Below are 19,615 nucleotides of genomic sequence, written 5' to 3' on the forward strand. Positions count from 1 at the left end.
GTTTTTTTGAGTATTCTGGTAGCAGGTTTAGAAGACATTTTGACTATAAACACAAGTAGAGGGGAAAATACAACTAAAAGAGGAACATTGCAAGGTTGCAACATGCTAACACAGCACCAAAGGAAAATACATAGGTCCCTTTTCCAGTCTGCAGCAGTACTTAGTGGAATGCAAGTTTATATTCCAGATGCTGGAAATTAAACTGTATAAACCATTCATTCTTCCATCAATTCACTTATATGTGATGAAAACGTTCTGGCTTTGGTTTGAAATGCATTTGATTCATGGTATTTGAATTAGCAGATGTGTAGGCAACTGTGTTTGGTAGCAAAGCTAGAGAGTTTTGTGTGGGAGATTGTATTTTGCTTCTGTTGAAACCCTTTTATCAAATATGCAGAATACAGCAAATCGAGGGGAGAAAGTACATTTATACAACCTAAAAGCAGCCTGGTGAAGGTAGTGAGCATTTGAACATCTCCAAACACTGAAGTGAGGAGCCCCAGGGACTGAAAACCAACAAGACATTGGGCAATGGCCTTTAGTAGATGAATTTGCTTAAGGGTTTCATGTTAGCTTGTCTCAACAAATTTTTGTTCTGTGCTTCATTCATCCTAACAAGTGGGAAGCAAGAAAAAAAAAAAAAACACACCAAGATGCCTACAAAACTCAAGCACTAAAAGGAAGCATGCACAGGGTGTAGCAAGGGTGAGTAACGTGCAAGGAATAAAGGGACACTGCCTGAGCATGCAGAAAACAAAGTTAAGAAAGCCAAAAGCCACCTGGAATTTAATCCATTAAGGGATTTCAAAGACAACGAGACTTCTATGCATACCTGGGAGACAAAAGGGAGTGAAGGCTAGGGAAAAGGTGGGCCTGCTGCTGAAAGAGATAGGGGACCTGGTCCCACAGGACATGGAGAAGGCTGAGATATTGAATGCCTTCTTTGCCTCAGACTTTTCTAGGAAGACTGGACTTCAAGAATCACAGGTCCCAGAGACCAGGAGAAAGATTCAAGTGAGTGAGACATACCCTTGGTGGTAGTGGAACAGGTTTACTTAAGTAAACTGGACATGCCTAAATCCACAGGCCTTGACGGGGTGCACCCATGAGTGCTGAGGGAGCTGGCAGATATCATTGTGAGGCCACTCTTGATAATCTTTGATTAATCATGACAACTCTGAGAAGTGCCAGAGAACTAGAGGAGAACAAATGTCACTCCTGACTTCAAGAAGAGCAAGAAGGAAGATCCAGGGAGCTACAGGGCCAACTGGGCTTCATCCTTATCCCTGGGGAAAGAAATAGAGCAGCTGATTTTGGGATCCATTGTCAGGCATGTGAGGGACAAGAAAGTCATCAGGAGTAGTCAAGCATGGCTTCATCAATTAATGTGTGACCAACTTGATAAGCTTCTATGATGAAATGATTGGACTGGTAGTCAAGGGGGGAGTAGCAGACAGTGTCTTCCATAACAGTCCTCAAAGAAAAGCTGAATGAAGTATGGGCTGGATGATCAGAATGAGGTAGATTAAAAAATGGCTCAACAGCTTGATCCAAATAACCCAACCTAGCTGGAGGCCAGTAATTATCAGTGTATCCCAGGAATCAGTACTGGGTCCAGTTTTGTTGAAAGTCTTCATGGATGATGGGGCAAATTTGCTGATGACACCAAACTGGCAGGAATGACAGATACACCAGAGGGTCATGCTGCCATCCAGAAAGGTCTCAAAAGGATGGAAAAAATGGGCTGACAGGAATCTTATGAAGTTCAACAAGGAGAAGTGCAAAGTCCTGCACTTAAGAGAAGAAAACCTCACATACCAATACATGGTAGGGGCCACACAGCTTGAAAGCAAATTTGCAGAAAGTACCCTGAGGGTGTGCTGGTGAGCAAGAAGTTGAACATAAGTCAGTGTTGTGTCCTTGTGGCAAAGAAGTTCAATGTTATCCTGGGCTGTATTAGGCAAAATATTGCCTGCAGGTTGAAGGAGGGGATCCTTCCCCTTCTCTTCAGCACTGATGAGACCACTCCTGGAGACCTGGATCCAGTTCTGGACTCTCTCATAGAAAAGAAATATGAATCTGCCAGAGAGAACGCAATGAAAGGCCACAAAGGTGATGAAAGAGACCAGAGCATGTCTTCTGTGAGGAAAGGCTGAGAGAGCTGGGGCTCTTCTGCCTGGAGAAGAGAAGGCTCAGGTGGGATCTCATCAATGTATATAAATACCTGAAGGGAGGGTGCCAAGAGGACAGGGCCAGACTCTCTTCAGTAGTGCCCAGAGGACCAGAGGAAGTGAGCAGACACAGGAGGTTGTCTGAAGATCAAGCAGGTAGCCCAGCTTGAGCAGGGAAGCTGGACCAGACCACTTCCAGATGTCCCTTCCAACCTCAACCACTCTGTGATACTGGGAACCTTGATTTTGAAAGAACACAGACAAACTGTACAGCCATAACAAAAGTCTCTGTCAGGTCACTCAACCCATGCTGAATTTAATAGGACTTCATCGGAAAAAGAGAAAGGGTGGGAAATAAAAAAAAAAGCCTTTTCAGTGGTTTTCTTTTTCCTGCCAAGATAAACAGTTACAAGGCAACATTGCACTGCTGCCAGGTCCTCATTTTATTTCATGTTTAACTACACTCCAGTGTAGTGCAGGGGAACACTAAACAATCACTGCATCTCACTTCCATCACATGAGCAATAAGGAGACTGGGGAAAAAAACCCCAACAAAAGCCAACTCCAAGCCAAAACACTACCACATGCCTTGTACATATTGGTGTGGTTTGTCCTGGTGAGCAGTCATCACAGATCAGCACGATTTCCATGTCTTTATCACTGAAAATCAAATTGAGTAATAACTCATGTCCTCCAGGCCCACAACCTTTCCTCCAGACCATTAGGTGACCACAAGTGTCTGACTCCTGTACTTCTTTACACTGAGAGGTTTTGAAAGAATGCATTAGTAATCTGCTACCTCCTCCTGCAAGATGGGAGGAGAGCAATAACGTGAGAAAAGGATGGAAGGGAAAACACAGAGGTTACTTAGGCACAAAGCTGGAGAACAGCAGCTTTTCCATGCTCCTGACTTTTTTGCTGGATGGTATTTAGTCACCATGCCAATGCACTTCAAAGACCAAACACAAGAAAAACTTGTGGAGTATTAAGAGACATAGGACTTTAAAGGTATGTACTGAAAAAGGCTGCTCAAATCACTGGACATGCTGAGGAATTACCTCAACTGAGGTTTAAATTTAGGCTGGGCTATGTAGCGTCTCTGACTTGTTCCAAGCATATAAAGAAGGAATTAGCATATGAAGCATTAAGGATACACCTTTACATTCTTGAACATTGTTATGGAGGGATTTACTTTTACTTGGAGCAGGGCATAGCATCTCTGAGTCAGATTCCAACAGTTCTGTTTAACTTGGACAGTACTTCTGCTATTGTGAGAGAAGTTCTCAGAGCAGGGTTAGGAGTAGGATCTTTTTGAAGAGTAGCTTTCAGAAGAGCACCAATACTTCTTTTTCATTCAATAGTACAGCCATAGCCATTTTTGGTCCTTCTTTGGGAATTCTAGTCTTGGAAGCCTTCCACTTTTGTGCTTCAGTGCTAAACCAAAAAATAACTTCTACAAACTCATATGTATTTTCCTCTACTCTGTCTAACCACTCATCTAATGTGAGTTGCATCAGGCATTCAAAGCTTTCCAAAGTGAATATTCAGGATCATCACTGTCACAGGAGAGAATGAGGAATTCCATTACAACATCAGTTGAGGGAGAAACTGTGTATTGCTACTACCATGAAGCTGACTGATTTATCGAGTGCTACCTTTCAAATCATTAAGAGGAGCCTGGGTGGTTTTGTTGATTTTCTGTCACAGTGAAACGATTTTCTAGACTTTCTTCAATTACTTAACTTCTAGCTTAATTTAAAAAAAAAAAAAATCAGACATTTTGAAGTTTAAGCAATTTTTTTGTATGAGTGTTCCATACTAATATTTAAATTCATCCAGCATGATTAACTAGCACTCTGCTTCACCCAAGCAGAGGACTTGAGAGTAATGAGAACAGTGATTACAATATTATTATTTCATTTTGATAATTACTATTATTTAATACTTTCTAATAATAATTTAATTATTTTAAATCAGTGGGTATGCCTTTTATGGCGTGTTTATATAATGTAAAGTTCAACACTAACAGTGCATTAAGAAGTGTGTGCTTGCACTTATAAAGCAAACAAAGGGAGATTACAGAAGGATTCTGTTCAATGCAAGAGACTACACAAACACTGGTATTTTAAATACAAGAGTTGAACAAATTTAATCAAATATATTTTCCTGCAAGTGCTGAATTGTGCAATTATGCGACTACGCCCTTGCAATGCCCTTGCTTGCAAATGCCCATAGAAAGAAAAACTTAAATTTCTTTACAAAATGCTGTATCAGAACATGCCAGACACCCACCATCCAAGTCCACAGCTCACTGAGATGCAAAAGCTCTCTTAAGGAGAAAGAGAAAGGCTTCTACCATGGCTGGCTGAAAACATAAGGGGTAAACATTGCTCAGTACCTGCACATCAAAAGCAGAGAGCCAAGGAAGCAACAGTGCCTGACTGCAGAGCAAATAAAAGAAACAGAGCTTTTTTTGATGCTGTAGAGCTTGGAAAGGCAGGCTTAGAAACTGAAAGCGGTAGCCTCTGTGTTCAGCTGTATAGGAAGCTAAATACATGGATGTGAGTCAAAACTAATTGTAAGAATATAAGGGGGTTTTAATCAGTTTCTGTTCTTAATAGAATGAATCAAGCAAAGTCTCAAGTGCCTGCTTAAGCTAAGAAGCAAGAGCTGTTTCAGAGACATTAGCAAAATCCTTATTCTGAACATCTTCAAGTAGCACATTCATGGAAAGAAATGCTTATTAACAAAGGACATACATTTTATAGGACTAAAAGGTAGGCAGTCCTCCTAGAAAAGCATGCAACATCTGAGCATTGCATTATCCCAAGCAGATAAAGTTTGCGAAAAGATGAAAGGTGAAACGTTAAGTTTTCTTGAGCTTTTACTATTGGTAAATCAAGTCCTTACGTCAGCTGAACACAATAAGTCCTCTGTAATAATTCCTTTTATTCCTCAGCTAGTCTCGAGAAACACAACCCCTCGGTATCTGAGTCACTGCTCCACATCCTGCCCCGCTCCTGCACTTCCTCATTCAAGGCAGAAGTGGCTCTCAGCAGCACGTTTGGATCTCAGCACATGCAGAAAGGATACTGAGAGATTCCAGAGGTAAGCAAGAGACCACGTTTTCTGTCTTGTTCTACTGAGTGCTAGAGCTGCAGTATCAGGGCTTTTTGGCTAAGGTCTTGTGAAGTCACTTCAAATGATGTAGACATGGGAAAAACGAAAAAGAAACAATCTGGGTTTGGCTTGTTTATTTTATTTTTTCCTTTTTCATAAGTGACGGTTTGCTGAAGCGGAAAAAAATACAGTTTGAGGGGTTTCCCAGTTAAAACGTTTCAGCTCCGTAGCTCCACTCTCCTGCACTGGCTGCCAGCTGGGGTGTGCTTAGACTGCAAAATGAGAAGTGAGGCTAAGGCTACCACTAAAACAAAAGGCATTTTAAACTAATTTACAATACAGTTTTGCCTTTATTTCTGCTCTTTAATGTTTTTGTTTATCTTTAGTCATTAATGTGAAACATGGACAGAAGTGGCTGCCTGGGGAGTTTCGGTTTAGTAGTGAAGTTCAGAGAATGAACTGGCTGAGAATAATCAAATCCCAGTTACTGCCTCAAAATGTCATTTGGGCAAGAAAAAAAAAAGGCTCAAGACATTCAGCATATTAGTCACACTAAAAAGGAAGCCCTACAGAACTTCTCAGGTCCTGAATGGTCACTGTTTAGAAACTGACAGTGTGCAATAGCAGCTCAAAAACCCCGTGCAAGGAAGGTAAGGGGTCCCCAGGGTACACACACAATCACAACCCGAGGTGCAGTCTGCAGCTAGAGAAGAAGTCAAGTGTAAGAGTGAAAAGACAAGAAAAAGGGAAAGCAACTGCATAGCAGGGTTTTCCTAAGTCACAGGTCACCCTGGTTTCAGTTACAACTGCTGGTGGACTTTAAAAAAGAAAAGAACAAAATACTGTTGCACAAGTGGGTTTCAGACAAACTCGCTGCCTTCGAGTTTTGATGGAAGATTTATATTAGATGAATTAAAAAATAAAAAACAAACCAACAAACAAAAGCCCCCTACAAAAGCTACACAGTCACCAGTCCCTACAGCAGGGTGTTTAAGACAGCTTTCCAATTTTAAAATCTGTTTTTATTCTTGATAGCTCATCCCTTCCCTTAGAAAGAACTGTACCCACCAAGGTAATGCAGGGAGAGAGGAAGGTGGGAGAGAGACACTTTGGAAAAGTACAGAGCGACTGACGCCACAAAGCCCAAATTCTCACACCTCCATGTGAACTCAGGCCTCTCAAGAGCCACCTCATGACAGACAGTTTTCCTTTTTGAAAGCTAAACAGAAGCATTTCACCAGTTGATTAAAACCAAATCCTGGGTAAGGAGGGAAATGACATAGCTACAGATTTCAGTTCTCATTCAATCAGAAAGCTTGTCATTATTTTAACTTGACAACACAAGTGTAAGTAATGTAGAGGCAGAGATCAGCACAGATATTTCATTCTCGAGGAATTATTTACGTATTTCTGGAAAGGAAGAGGAGGTGGTAGGAAATTTTCATTGAGCCCTCTTCTTGCAACAAAGACCAGATTATTGAAATATTTACCAAGATGAGCATTACAAAAGTTATGAAAGCCCTAAAATAAGATTGCATGAGTGTATAAACCACATTCAAGAGACTGATCCTTTGGTAGAACAGTCACCAGTTCTGCAGATTTTGTCTGCTAGGGAAGACTCTGCAAAAGAAAAAGCCTATATATTGTTCAGAAAAACAAAGCAAAACCAAACAAATTACCACCACCAAACCCCACATACACACAGGTACAGTCAACTCTTTAGGGGGCTTGTTGGCTTTTCCCCACCTTGTCATTGCAAATGGCATCTACAGCTTACTGCTAGCACAAGGCAGACGTGGACCTGTTGTAGCAGATCCAGAAGAGGTCCACAAAAATGGTCAGTACAGGAACACCTTTCCTCTGGAGACAGGCTGAGAGAGTTGAGGTTGTTCAGCCTGGAGAAGACTCCAGGGAGACCTTAGCATGGCCTTTCAATGCTTAAAGGGGGTTTAAAAGAAACAGACTTTTTACAAGGCCCTGTAGTGACAGGACAAGGGACGATGATTTTAAATCAAAAAATGGTGATTTGGATTGCATATAAGGAAGAAATTCTTTAATGTGACTGTGGTGAGGCCCTGGAATGGGTTGCTCAGAGATGTAGTGGCTGCCCCATCCCTGGAAGCATCCAGGCCAGGTTGGATGGGGCATTGAGCAACCTGGTCTGGTGGAAGTTGTCCCATGCCAGGGGGAATTGGCATTGGGAGAGCCTTAAGTGTCACTTCCAACCCATTCTATGCTTCCATGGTAAGTACTTAAGAATCCTTAGAGCTGGTTTCTGTCTCTCACACCCCTCTCACGTCCCTTTTCTGAACTGTGTTACAGCCTTCCCTCCCACTCCAGACAAGAAAGCTGTAAGAGTTCCTTAAGTCTCCTATGGAAGCTGAGCATTCCTAAACATCCACAGAAGGTGGGAGTCCAGGTGACAGGGCGCTGCATGCACATGACAGTGACTGAGCTTTGTTTCCACAGGTAAGAGACAGAAAGGGAAGGAAGGAAAAACTATGAAATGTCCTCTGAGCAACAAAATGTTTTTCTGTTACGGTCCATTAAATATACACACACATATAGGATGTGAATATAGAGTCAGTGAAGTATCTCACTGAACACTGACAACTTTCAGAGGCATGTGGGGATGTGTATTCACTGTGAATGTACTTGCAGTCAGGTTTTCAAAGCAACCTGAGCCTGGGAGACTTCCAGTCATTGATTTCAGTTCACATCCGCTCATACGTTTTTAAATTCCAGTCACTGATTTCACTTCACATCTGCTCAGATGTTTTTAAAACAGCACCTCAATGCCTTCAGGCACATCCTAATCACAGAGCAGTGTGTGGTACAGAGGTGCCTGTCCTAACAAGGTCTGGAGAAGTGCCACTGTCCTAGTGTAACATTGCCCGGGCATGAATTCCCTGTGCTGATGGGAATGTACAAATTGCAGCTCCTCAGTATGCTTCGCAGGATTTGGCTGCTCCTGACCTGGGACAAGAGCTCAGATCAGCACAGGGCTGGGCAGGCACCCTTGGCTGCTCAGAGCTGGCCAAAGGCAGGTTGGTTTACAGAAGAGGCAAACCAGAACTGGGTTTTCAGTTGGGTCTGTTACTAGAAGTAGGGAAAGGTTAGTTTTGATAGTAAGTTTTTGGTTTTGTTGGAGTGTTTTCCTCTTTAAGTTTTCCCTCCTGCTTACGTGGAGTCCTGTACAAATAAAATCACAGTCATCTTCAGCATCACTAAAAAAAAAATCATGTTATGGCAGTAGCTAATTCCAGATTTAGTTGTTCTCTCAGCTGCTTTTTATAGAACGGTTTGGGTTGGAAGGGACCTTAAAGATCATCTCATTCCAACCCTCTTTCAATGGCCAATTCACTAGATCAGGTTGTTTAGAGTCCCATGCAAAATGGTCTTGAACACTTCCAGAGATGGGGCATCCACAGTTTCTCAAGGTGCCCAATTTGAGTGCCTCACCACCATCACAGTGAAGAATTTCTTCCTAATGTCTAACCTAAACCTATCCTCCTTCAGCTTAAGACCATTCCCCGTGGTCCTATCACTACATGCCCTTGTGAAAAGTCCCTCTCCAGCCTTTGTGTAAGTCCCCTTTACATTCTGGAAGGCACTCTGAGGTCTCCCTGGAGCCTTCTCTTCTCCAGGCTGAACAACCCCAACTCTCTCAATCTGCCTGCACAGGAGAGGGGCTCCAGCCCTCTGACCATCTTCATAGAATCCTCTGAACCCAGAAGGTCCACATTTTCCTTACACTGGGGACCCTAAAGTTGGACACAACACTACAGGTGGGGTCTCATGAAAGAGGCAGAATCCCCTTCCTCAATCTACCAGGGCACAGTTGGCTTTCTGGGTTGCAGATGCACATTGTCAGGTCATGCTGAGCTTCTCATACCCAAAGTTTCACTCCAAATCCACTTTTTTTCTGCAAACAAGGAGTACTAGTGAGGGGTGTAATTTAGCTTTTCCTTGCTGTAGTTGAAGAATGCAACTTTATGAAAGAGTGGGGAGGATGGACAGGTGAATTTTTCATCTAGAGAACAGTAAGGGGTGTTTAACTTTTAAAATTATTTCTATAGCTTAGATTTGCAGGCAGGTATTTTTCTCTCACATATCCTTGTGCATACATTATTGTGCCCTTTTCTGTATTATTTTATTTCACTAATAATTTCCTTGCAAGGCTACTGAAAAAAAACTAAGCTCAGTGAGATGAAGGAGGCTGCTATTCGCTTAATTTTTTTTTTTTTTTGTCTCTCATTAGTTTATCATTATAGAGACTTAGCTGTAGAGTTGTCATGATTTGTTTAGTTCTGGGAAACCTTTCCAGGAATTTTTCCCCTTCCCCCTACCCCTGCTTAAGAGCTATCAGGTAAGCACTTAACGACACAAAAGACCTAGCTCCATGGTTGATGGCCCAAAATTAGTCTCCTAGGAAACGGGGTAGATAAGGAACTGCACCTTTTTCTCTCCTCCCCTGGGCAACAGGGGGTAGGAGTTGGGGGCTACCTGTGTGGCTGGAAGAAGGTGGGAGGGGTGACTGGGTGCTGTCTCGCTGTCTCGGCTCTCTGCTCTCAGCCGAGCCAGCCAGGAGCCTCACCTGGATTTTTTCCCATTTCTATCCCATACCATACCTTTCCCAGCTGCAGGGAAAGTTGAACGGTGCAATGGACTGTGGAAGACTACCCTGAAAGCATTAGGTGGAGGGACTTTTAAACACTGGGATCAGCACCTAGCAAAGGCTACATGGTTAGTCAACACTAGAGGCTCCATCAATCGAGCCGTCCCTGCCCAGTCAGAGTCCCTTCACACTGTAGACAGGGACAAGGTCCCAGTGATTCACATGAGAGGTATGTTAGGTAAAACACTTTGGGTTAACCCTGCCTCGAGTAAAGGCAAATCCATTTGTGGAATTGTTTTTGCCCAAGGACCTGGTTGCACATGGTGGGTGATGCAAGAAGATGGAGAAACCCGGTGCATACCTCAAGGAGGTATTATCTTAGGGTGAACAGGCCATAACTCTGTATCCGTATTTGTACCTATATATTTGTGAATGTGTACATAGTTTAGAATAATGTATGTATGTATGAAGTTCAAAAAGCTTAATTTGATAGAGCATGGTGGCATGGGAAAGGGAAAAAATTAGGGGTGGATAATGTCATGGTTTGGTTAGTTCTGGGAAACCTTTCCAAGAATTTTTCCCCTTCCCCCCTACCCCTGCTTAAGAGCTATCAGGTAAGCACTTAAGGACACAGAAGACCTAGCTCCACAGCTGATGGCCCAAAATTAGTCTCCTAAGAAATGGGGCAGATAAGGAGTTGCACTCTACCTTTTTCTCTCTTCCCCTGGGCAACAGGGGGTAGGAGTTGGGGGCTACCTATGTGGCTGGAAGAAGGTGGGAGGGGTGGCTGGGTGCTGTCTCGGTTCTCTGCTCTCAGCCAAGCCAGCCTGGAGCCTCACCTGGATTTTCTCCTCAGATAAGAGCTGTTGTTTTGTTTCCTCCCCTGGAGGTTTTTCTTTTGCTTTTTTTTTCCCTGTCACCATTTTCCCTGAGCACAAAGCCCCTGAGAGAGAGAGAGAGAGAGAGAAAGAGAGAGAACTGGGCAGAGCAGTTTTTTGACCAGCCAGAGTGAGTGAAATTGTCTGGACCCTTTCCCCTCTCCCCAGTGTGTGGGAAGGGAAAGAGGGTTCTTTTTTTGGTTGGATTGGTTTCTCCAGCATACCCGGGTGGCAGGCTCTGGACATTACAAGTTCTGCATCTCCAGTGACCCAACGGCGCCCCCTATTGACTGTGTTTGGAATTGCACCAAAGGGCGTAAAATTGAACTGTTTACTTTTCCCTTTGCCTGTTTATTGGTTTGGTTTTTGAAGGGGATTATTTGTGGGTATAGGAGTATTGTGTGGTTGTTTTACTTGATTTTTTGGTGTTTCTGTTAATACACACATACCTTTTAATAAAGGGCTGTTATTTTTCCTTTTCCATAATTTGTTTTTCCTTCAATCGGAGCCTCTTAATTTTGGATTTATAATTGCTTAGAAGGAGGAGTTTGTGTCTTCTCTCATAACTCATCCTCAGCAAAAGACCCTTGTCTCATTTAAACTGAGACAAGAGTCCAAATGTATTTCTCAACTAAGCACATTTGAGATATCTTCATTTCATCCCTGGCTTCTCAATGTCTGAGCTTCCCACATTGTAAATTGCCATGTGCTTAAGTTCTGAATCATAAGTTTTTTGTAAAACCAAACTTGCTTTCAGCTCCTTTATCAGTAGCCTTGCCAGAGCAATGATTGCTGTGACCATGGCTAGAGAGTTATCAGAGCCAGAGCCAAGCAGATCCTTCTCATCATCATTTCTCAAGAGTATTGATTTATTTTAACATCAGGAAAAAGCATCCAGAATTCCCTACATTTCTCTTGTTGAGGCAGCCCAGCTTTTGAAGAGAGATTTACAGGGTCTAAAGGGAATTGCTGTATGTGCCTTCTGCATCCTTGCAAGATGCAAGTTGACTATTAAATACATCTGCAGAAACAGGACATATTCCAGTTATCCAGCCCTGGAGGAGCTGGTGTTGTCTTTTTCTCTGCACCACCACAAAGAGTGTAAACAACACTGACCTCCTCCAAAACCACGTTTGTGTTTGCATTTACTCTCTCCATTACCGTGGACTCTTACTTCCTGAAAGGTGACCATTTCCTCCTACCCAAATGCATTTAACTATCCAGAGAAGGATATCTCTCAAATAGCAATGGTGAGGAGGGGAAAAAAAGGAAAAAAAGATGCCCAGAAGCATTTGTGAAACCCAAGAGGTAACAGGAGATGGTAAGCAGGAGTATCACCACTTTTCCAGGTCTTCCATATATCCAGTGAGGGCCATCCCATGGCTAATTCACTCCCACACACTCCTCACCCATAGCAATGTTTCTGACAACTCAGGGTGCAAGTCAAGTTTTCCTTGCAGCTGGCAGAACTATAGTTAGCATTGGAGTTATAGCTCAGAGATTTTTGAACACAGGGCATGACCCTGTAGGAATCTAATGCTCCTTTCTACTAGGTTCTATAGAGTAGAATCTATAAGAGCTCCTACTGTCTCCTACAGCAAAATTTATATTCTTTTATGGATAGATTTTGTTTGTTTGAGATGAGGAAAGAATTTTTCTTGACAAGAAAGGCTGCAACAACATGTGGGGATGGGAATGGAATTTCCCTGGGGTTCCCATGTTGTGTTGCATCTCTATTACTTTGTAAGTCCCCTGTTGGGAAAGTGAGGGGTGGGAAGGAGAAATTAAAAGCTTTAAGGCTAAAAGGTTTTCCTGGAAAGGTCTCCTTAACAAGACAGGCTGGGAAAGAGCTGTGCCAAGCTACAGAGTCAGGGGTCAGCATTTCATCTGTCACTAAGTCTCATTTAAGTCTCCATGCTATAACACATTTCACTGCATCCTCCCCCATTTCTTCACTCACCACAGAGGAATGAAGTAGAAAAGAGTGTGTTGATTTGTACTAGAGCTGTCATCCATCCAATAAGTATGCTCTGGGGAAGCTTAATTCCATAAACATTGCTTCAACCCACATTTGGGATCTATTAATGTCAAGGAAAGCAGTAGTGCCTTGCTGAGCACAGGCCCCTTTTATGACACCAGGACACTGCAGCACAAAGTGGCTGGATGAAGGCTTAATATTCTTAAACCAAAAAGCAAAGTACCTAATTAAAGAGCTAGTAGGGTTGTACGGTAGGTCTGTGGGGGGGATCTTTGAATTTCCTCATGGGACACTACTGTCCTCTACATAATTAATTTCACCCTTCTAAAGCCTCACTGCAGCTGCAATTTTCATAGTGGCCGTGGAACGAAACCACTGTATTACAGGTGTTTTCCAAATACTGCTCTCACAGCTGAAGTTGTGATGAACTCAGCTCAGATATAAAGTGACATGCACAAGCTGGTCTAAGTCCCTGCAGCTCCGCTGGCTTGGCACGGTTGCAAGAGTGTCCCTGCCTCAGTCCAACTACAGACACGCTCCACACATCAGAGAAAGCAAGAGAAGGATCTAAGTTAGGATAGCCTTGATTAAAATTCAGTTTTATTGTCTTGGTTCCCATTTTCCCTTAATGTTATTTTCTGTTGAGTGAGGCATGAATGAGTTTCCACCCAGAAATAGCCTTCATGTCAAGGGGACATTTACATCTACAAGGGATGTAAATGTGCTACTTCAGCTCCAATCCTCCTTGCATTTGCAGCCCATGGTGCATGATATTTTGGGATATTTTAGGATGAAGCAGCTGTAAGAAACAGAGCTCAGTGAGTTGACATCAGTGATGGCAAAGGCCACCATTGGCTCACTACCAGCAAGGTGCAGGTCAGAGATACCCCTGTCTTACCCTGTACAGTGAAAGGCAAATATTTCATCCTGGGTGGCTCCAGAACCCGGGAGACTGCAAGGCTCAGACATTTTGCCATCCCTGAATGACTGTTTAGAAATAGGGTTGCTTCAATTTCTAAAACCTGTGATCTGCTTCAGAGCTGTTCTAAGGTGTTCACTGTCCTTGAGCTGCCAGTTCAGCCTTAACCCTCAAATGACTGTTTACAGCTCAAATGAAGGATTAAAAAAGCAACATGTAATACTCTTATTCAGGCCTCTAAATAGACAGTCCTAGAAGTGCCAAGGTCAGCTCTGAGGTCCTCAAAGTCTGAGGCATTGTAAAGAGACAAATTTAACAAGGCCATCTGGTCACAGGACAGGAATGTAAGGGCTTTGAACTACAAGCATGAAATCATCTAAAGAAGATTTCCATGAGTGCTCTGAGGAAGCACTTTAAAACTAGGTCATGTAAACTTAACATATTTTGAGTGCTTTCTACAAATGATTTCTCCCCTTGGTTGAACCCATAGGCTACTACTTTGTTCAACAACTATCAGTTAAAGCACAGGACAAATCACACCTAATAATTACTAGTTAACTTTCCACAAACGTGTCAGCAAGGGGAGAAAGAAAGGATCTTGTTCCATTGCATATTCTCACGAACAATGGACGATTGTGTCTGCAAAAAGGGCAGCTGTAACGTTTAATGCCACTCAACAGCGCTCTAAAGATCCAAACAAAATATTTTGTTTGCCTGCATTATAATGAGTCCCCAAGACGTTTGGCAGCTGCCAGTAAACTATGCACAATGACATCCCAAGGACAATTAGCACTTTGTACTTTCTCATCTGAGGGCATTACATCCATTTTCCTTTGAGGGCCAGGGATGCAGTAGGTTGCACAGCAAGTCCCATCAAACACTCCTCCCCCCGCCATTTCCCCAGCTGAAGTTTCAAGATGCAGTCTGGGTAAGCAGCAGGTAATTGCCACACTCCCATCAAAGCTCAGTCAACTCAATTTCTCATTGAATGCATCAGCTCTTTTTACCAGTAAGCAAATACAAATTGGAGAAGGAATCCCGCCTTTCCAAATCAGAAAGTTTCTATACAGTTTTCACTCCAAGCTTAGTCATTTCTGAGGCCCCAAGTCTTGTCATCTGTTACCACAAACACTCAGAACTCAAGCTTTGGGCACATTGAAAAGATGGATCTTCGTGAAGTTTTAGCGTCAAGAGAGGATGTGAATTCAGACAGTCCAGCTGTGGGAACAGGGGTGGCTCAGGGAATACATCTCTTCCCAGTAGCAGGAAGACTCACTCAGTTGCTACATCTGTCTAGACTAAAACTAGCTCATTGCAATGACAAAAATCCTCACAGATACAGCTTTGTTTGACGTCTCCCTGGAAGGGTCTACTTCCCTAGATTCTGATGGCAAAGCAGAAAATCCACTGTTTTATCTAGCAGCAGCTGCTGTAGTGGAAAAACACTCTCAAGTACTTTGAGACGTGCAAGTATGGACATTCTTTTCATCCTAACAAAATATCCACAGCGTTCTACAAGATGCCAGAGAACATAGCCAGATATGGTCCTGCCTCTGTACTTGCACATGGATAAAGTGTTTGGCCTATGATTTTAAACATTTTCTACAAGAACTGAATAAAGGGAGGTAGTATTATTTTTAAAAAGTGTATCAGGAGTTCTTAGAGAAACCCAAAGACGATCAATGATCTCTCACACATACAGAAACACAATTCCTCCAGCTGGTATTTTACATGTCTTGCTCTCAGAGAAAACAGGGCTGTTCACTGGTGTTTACAGTTCTCACTGTGTATGATATGACAGAAAGCCAAGATCTTGTCTCTGATTTGGGTATATATACACCTTAAGAGATCACTAAAGCAGAGACTGTCAGAAGAGCTTGAGTGTAAATAGTTTAAGAATTATCACAACTGTAATTCTCAAAGTTTGTGTCATGACTGTAGGATATGTGAACAGAGATAACCACCTGCTCAGTTCTGGATGGCCTCACAAATTACCTTGGTTCTCTGAAATTACTAGAAAAGGTACACAAAGATTCAAAGCTGTAAGGTGATATTAGAGATCTCCACTCACACACACACCCCCCTTGATTTTTGATATGGCTGGAACAATCAGCACATCTTTGTGCCCTTTATACTTCAAGGCACATCATGCAGCCAAGGAGCAATTTGCTCCTGTACAACACACACGCACTTAATAGTGCTTCCAAAAAATCCGTGGCACAGACCTACTCACTCCAATACTCCAACCCTGGAGTATTCTTCCTGGATTTCCAAAGAACAGTTATTATCTGTGTGATGCAAAACCCCGTGACTTGTGCACAGCTCCAGTCCAGAGTTTGAAGGGTGCCAAAACAGATGTGCCACAGGCACCTGTTGCTGTGCCAGAAGAGTTTTGTGTCAGAGGCACTGTAGCGACCAAGCAGGCTCCTCCAGCTACCCAGAGCTCACAATAGTGGAGCTGCTACCTGTTCCACCCTTGCAGAAGCAGCTAGGATCATCCTAGGGAAAAATTCCTGGTGAGAGACAGCATCAGAAGGTATTTTACAGGGCGTTAGCCAATGGAAAGGAAAGAGCAGGCATTCCAGGGAGATAAGCGTGTGTGTTGGGAGCAGGGAGATATCATACAAGGGATGCTTCTCCTAGAGCACTGTCAAGACTTCTCAACAACACTGGTCAAATTAAATGCTGTTGTTTTGGAAAGGGCACAGTCACCTGGGGAAAGGTCAGTGCAATGCTCTGGTGAATTTGCAAGCCTTATTTTGGCTGTGCACTTCACACCCTCAACTTCCACTTTGAGGCTAGTTGAAAACAAACTGTAAAACTAAGTTCACCTAAACTTTCACAGGGGGTTTCCTATCTTGAAAGTGTAGAACCACAAAGAGGCCAGGCTGATATTTCACAGCATGAAATCTTGTGGTTTTGCACAAGCTGCTCCTCTTTCTTTTCAAGTCATTACTTTCCAACATGCTTGAAACAGCAAAGGCATATAAAAGTCCTCTTTGGTATCTCTAGTGCTGAGAAAGAATAAGTTTGGTGCACTCTGAATTACAGAAAAGAGGTGCCAGCAGCTCCCCTGGTGTAGATGCAGCCTGCCTACATAGCCAGAAAGTTCCCTTTATAGAAGAGTTGTGCAAAGTTGATCCAGTGACTCACTGCCAAGGTACTTTGTTTCTGCCCAGGGCCATATTTAAAGTGACCTCCACCAAAGCCCTTTGGGATGACCTTATTGTCCTCTATCAAGTGACCACCAGATGCTATTGCAACAGAGGACATCTGGGCAGCATTTATGAGCCTGACAACATCTGGTTGCTTTCCAGTATTAAACCTCCAGCCCACATTCAGCTGTGTCCTACTTTCAGATGGCGAGTATTGTGCTCTCTGGTATTCAGCACAGTAACTGCTGAAAGGGTTACGTGGCTACAACTGAGCTAAGCTCCCTTTGAGGAAAGGAGACAATTCACTAACAGAGCTCCATTATAACTGAACTATTTCACTTTGGAAGAGTAAACTAAAGACAAGTTCCCCACATACACCCAAAGGAGAGAGCAGTCAGCACGTGGAAATTAATTGTAGACACAGATGGCCACAGGAAGAACAGGGTAATGTCGTGAGGAGAGAGCAGAGGGGAGGATGCCACCTCTTCCTTGTGCCATGGTTCTGAACAGAAACATCTCTAGGAGGCAAACACTAGTGGTCTTTCAGAGTGCTTTAAAAGAACAGAGCTTGCTGTGCTTCCAAACCCCAAGCTTTTTACTTTGAAAAGCAGCCAGCACCTCCCTGTGTGGTCATGATTGTAGACTGGGGGGAAAAATGCAATGCTATTGCACTGATAACAGAAATTGTTGGTGGGACAAGAATGAGACAAGATCCAATCATGCACACAGTGCTTGAGATGGGTGCTTCAGACAGAAAACTATTTGGCTGAACTAAATCTGAACCACACATTAAGAAGATCTGAAAGTTTTAAGAAGTTGAGAAACATTCCAGAGTAGAGGGCCTGCAGGAAGTGCTTATGATCCCTGCTCTTCTTTTTCCAGCTTACACAAATTGACTGTTCAAGGCCTTTCCTTCAGACAACAAATACATCCACCCCACCTCAGCTATCAAGCCAATAGTCTACAGTCTTCCAGCACCTGGGCAAAATAACTCTGGTGTATGCACATCCCATTGACTCTATGTATGGCTGTTCTCTGCTTGGAACAATTATTTACAGCTTAGTAAACCAAGCTTATAGGAGCTTTTAGGGGCTTCTGCTTAGGATCCTATTTGTGTCCATCTTTGATGGGCAGAATTTAACTGGATTTAACATTCCCAAGGGTGCAACACAGCCATGCAACCAGAAACTTTTTGCTCTGATACCAGAGCAGTTACCTTTAAAAGACTGTGTGGGCTTCAGCTTAGTAAGTGCTTTCAAAAAACAGTGGTTGGGAAGGCAATTTCCTTTGGGAGGAGGAGTCAGGTTTAAGCCTGCAATATTTGGCAACTCTGTCTCATTTTTGTCGGTGGTTCATGAATCCTTGAACCATTAGGACTTCATCTTTTTACTGTACAAAATATTCCATGAGTACCTTGTGCTTTACCCTGTGCAACTATGGCCAAGACGGGCTCCTGGAGAAGGAAATGGCTTTTCCTTGTCTTAGTTATTTACATTCACTGTGCTTATCTGTTATTCCTTTGAACAGCAAAAGGTGCCATCAGAACCTGCAGGAATATCAGAGATATTTTGTTAGAACACCAAAGGTACTGGGTAAATGCTGTGAATTACTCAGAAGAAGTTGTTCTATGAACAGTTCCTCCCTCCTCAAAAAGTTCTCACAAGCTGTAGCTGCAGGTCTGCTTACAAGAATTAAAAGAAAACAAACCACAAATAAAAGCTAGACACCTTCACTTTTGATTTAACAGAGCAATGCTCCTAGAGAGACCAGCTCAGGCAGAGACCAGCTCCTTTAGGTTCAGTAGCTCTGACATCAGTAAACCCATTAAAACTCATTTATTGGCCCCCAGGATTTGTTCCAGGTTTACAAGGTCTTATGATGAACAGTTCCTTATATAAACAACCACATTATGTAGCCGAGTAGAAAAACCCAGAACGTGACTCAGATGGTTTCTCTGGCTCAGAGAAGCCATTGTCAGAGTTCATCTTCCAGGTGTGCAAACCCTCAGCAAGGAGCCTGGCATGGGACTCTCAGTTCAGTCACCAGTGAACATCATTCTCTAAGGAAAAGCCAAGACAAGTTACACCAGTCTTGGTTAATCTCAGTTTCTTTTTCTCCTCTCATCCTGGCACCCCAAGCTTCCATTTTCAGACCCACCATTCCCACTGTTTCCGTGTCCAACACAGCAAATACAACAACACAGGCTAATAATTAACCTCATTTACCTGTGAGGCTCATCAATACTTAACTTCTTCCTAGAGAACAAAAATAAACATTTTCTGAACTTGATCCAACCTTTTTCCTTTTCTCACACCTGTTAGAAAATACAAAATCCAACTGATTGTAGCATCACAACTTAGGGGTGAGATGCATTGTCCTAACAGGTCTGATAGAGGAAAAAATAAACTGACTGTTGAGTCTTGGTGGAATTGTATATATGTATCACTGACAAGAGCATCTTGTCTCAAAGGTTCTATGCTATGCAAATTAAAAATAGCTAAGAGGAGAGAGGAGTCACAATCCAGAAGAGAAATTTTTGGTCCTTTAGCCTGTTGCTGCCAAAAATAAGCACCTGGAGGTCAGGACTTTCCCTGCTCTCACAGTATTGGGCTGGAAAGTAATTTTGGAGAATAGAAATTCTCTGGCATTAGTATGACACACTTCCTCCTAGACAACGCACCAAACAAAACTAATAGAGGCATTTTATTGACTACTCTGTCAGCTCAGAGCAGTCTCTTGAGCCTGAAATAGTTACCCTTCTGCTTCCTAGGAAATT

General features: G+C 42.8%; 1 protein-coding gene across 1 annotated transcript in view; it reads left to right on the forward strand.

The window, feature by feature from the left end:
- Nucleotides 1-5,147: 5,147 nt before the first annotated feature.
- LOC126649536 (myelin-oligodendrocyte glycoprotein-like) overlaps nucleotides 5,148-19,615 on the forward strand; it is a 32,226-nt gene continuing 17,758 nt past the window's right edge. The window contains exons 1-2 of the mRNA XM_050333771.1: nucleotides 5,148-5,279; nucleotides 7,614-7,760. The gene's annotated coding sequence lies outside the window, so the exon portion shown is untranslated. The remainder of the gene's footprint in view (nucleotides 5,280-7,613; nucleotides 7,761-19,615) is intronic.

Source organism: Myiozetetes cayanensis, unplaced genomic scaffold (genome assembly GCF_022539395.1).
Source record: "Myiozetetes cayanensis isolate MyiCay16 unplaced genomic scaffold, myiCay2020 scf5-8, whole genome shotgun sequence".
In the NCBI taxonomy this organism is placed as follows: domain Eukaryota; kingdom Metazoa; phylum Chordata; class Aves; order Passeriformes; family Tyrannidae; genus Myiozetetes; species Myiozetetes cayanensis.